Below are 2,965 nucleotides of genomic sequence, written 5' to 3'. Positions count from 1 at the left end.
GATTTACCCATTACCACTTTCCAACAGCCTGTTTTCTTAAAACAACCTACCCTTTCTATTCATATCAATCATTAAAGATCTTTCCATCCAAACAAAAGCTTTCCAGGTTCCTTTCTATCTTATCTTTAGCATTATCTGCACAACTGCCTTTGCTGTGTGGTTTTAAAAACACATGATTTCAATTTAAACAGTTGGTTTTGGAGCATAAGACAGAACTCAGGGTATTTAGGAATATCAGTGAAAGGACGGGTTTTCTTTGTGTGGTTTTCAGAAAGAACAGGTTATGGCTCAAGTTGGGTACCCTAAAACGTGAGTGCAAAGCACAGGTGGCTTTTTGTGTAGTGGAAAGGGGAACTAATGCCTTTTTCTTCCTAAGCTTGTCAAAAAGAATCTCCATTTCAACAGGGCAAACCAAAGCAAATTCTTCCTAAAGATAGTGAGCGTTGGCCCTCTTAGAAAAGAATCGATGCATACTATGATGCACTTTCAGGCTCGAGTTCTCACTATTTTTGGGGAAATGCAGTAAGACAAGGGTTACTAATTGTGAAAGAAGATTTAAAAAAATTAAAAAAAATTTGGAACTTCCCGATTCGGGGAGACAAAATTCAAACAAGCAAGTAAAACTCAATAATTCCATCAAAACACGCACAGTCTGTTTAGTGATTCCCATTGAACACAAAACAATCGAATAGATAATGATTAAACAAGGAGATGAGAGAACGAAGAAACGAAAATCACAGAAATCACAAAGGACATTTGCATCAAAGATTCTCAAGGGATATTTGTTCTACATCAAATCACTAGTTAAACAAACTGAATTTAAAGCATTTATCATGTTATGCCTGCATTTATTGTGATACACAATCCCCACCCCCAAATTAAAACAGAACATTGTCCTCAATGTTATAATGATGGCAGCAGATTGTGGATAATTTAAAGCATAACAGCACATGCATAGCGCAATTGGATAGAGTAAGGGTGTTAGAGGTTACCAAATGCTAGGACAGCGACAATGTTGACAGATCAAGCGGGCTGGGAAAGAGAGGAGTTAACCTCTCTATCCGCAGCGGCAGGAATGCCCTCCCCTTTCGAGGAAGTTTCAGCATTAGCAGTAGCAGGTGTTTCAGGCATTTTTCTTACCGGACTTTTGACAGAAAAACCGGATGGACTCTCCTTACCATGCTCCTCAATACAGATGGTTTTGAGCATGTCGATCGATACCTCATGTGACTCATACTTTTGCTCGAGTGCAAATATCATCTCCCGGTTGGCTTGGTTTTGAGCACACAGGGCATTGAACCTGTCAAGGATGTCCTCGCTCGAAAGCTTTGCACATTTCTTATAGAAGTTCAGATCCTTGGGCAGCTTGACCTGTTCAGAATCTGATGAGACCGACACAGTTGGTTCATTCTTTCTCTTCCGGCTCTCAACTTTCCTTGATGTAACAAAGTCCGACATCCAAACCCACTTCCCGTTCACCATTTTACCAAACAACATCTTCTGCAGGCTCTTTAGGTCAATCTGGTCTGGGTGGTTCACAATAGTGAGCCGGGAGTGGTCCTCAGGCTTAAAAACTCCGATAGATTCAGCAATTCTAGTGACAATGCTCCCGCATCAGATTAGCGATGAGTTCTTCTTACAAAAAGCACTGATGTACTCCCCAAACCAGTAACCTAAGTTCATTCTTGGCCCAATTGACATGCTCCACAAAGCTGTAAGGTCTGCATGCGGCATAGTAGTTTGATTCTCGGGCAAAGATTGTGTCGGACACCAGCTTGTGCAAGTAACGAACAGCATAGTCATCAATATTTGACGCCTTAGAGACGCTCCCGTCGTAATGCTGCTGACCTGTAAGAGAATTCCAGAAGGCAGTAGGGTCAAAGACATCAGGGGTCTTGGTGAATGCTTCCTTGTAGCTCTCAGACTCTAGGTCATCATCATCCGCAACACCTAACATTTGGTTGAACAGGTTCAACGAAGGCCTCTGAGTATGATCCATAAGCCTGAAACTGAACTTCCCTTCTTCTTCAGGATCGGTGATCTCAGTATCGTGCTTGAAAGTAGCCAGGAATTCTAGCGTCAGTTCCTTGTACGCAGGCTCTTTCATCTCAAAGAAGCAGTCGAAATGGCCTGCCTCCATGAGCGTGCACACGCGATCTTCAAGCTTTAGCCGCCTCAAGGTGTCCCAACAAATTGTTCTTATGGGCCCGAAATCAAGTTTAGCCAGATCTTCATAGTACTTTTGCACCTTAGGATCTTTGAACTGAGAGAGCTTTTTCACAAGCTTTTCATCCGGAACGAAAGCGACCGTGCTTGGTTCCGTCATCTTCCCTTTTGCTTTTTCCTTCTTGGTCGACCCCTCGACTTTCACGTGTTTTCCCGATCTTCTAGTTCTCATCTGTAAATCAAACTAAATAGGAACTTTTGCACCGTGTTATGAGAGAAATAGAAATCTTGGTAAAGGTGAGGGAATAGTGCGTAAAGAAAACTTAGGGTAACTAGCAGTCTGCGTCCTTTAAGTAGAAAGGAGGAGACAAATCTCTTGAGCTACCGCCCTAAAGATCGTCTCCTAATCTACCATCTGGACGAAATAGATGATTAGCCCATGCGAAAAGACGCAAGGGTACAATAAATCGTGCATTTACGGCAAGCTATCTACTTTATATTTTTCCGAGGGGACGATTAGGCTGAAATTATCGCCTAAAGACAGTTGATTTGATGCGTCCCCTATCTTCTTTTTTATTTTGAATTGTATTCCCCCCCAAAAAAAACTATTACGACCTAACTCCACATCCCTCTAAAGGTTACACAAGCAAAACTAAAAACTTCACTCTTATTGACAAGGGTAGAAGTTTTACATTTTTCCTTGCGAAGAATTTGATTAAAACCATGGTTAAAGCAAAAATCAGACAATGTCATTGTTATCAGGTTACTGACTTAAACACATGATTAGGGATTAATAAGA

This window comes from Euphorbia lathyris, chromosome 7 (genome assembly GCF_963576675.1).
Source record: "Euphorbia lathyris chromosome 7, ddEupLath1.1, whole genome shotgun sequence".
Classification (NCBI taxonomy): Eukaryota; Viridiplantae; Streptophyta; class Magnoliopsida; order Malpighiales; family Euphorbiaceae; genus Euphorbia; species Euphorbia lathyris.
Note: the sequence above shows the minus strand (reverse complement) of the source record.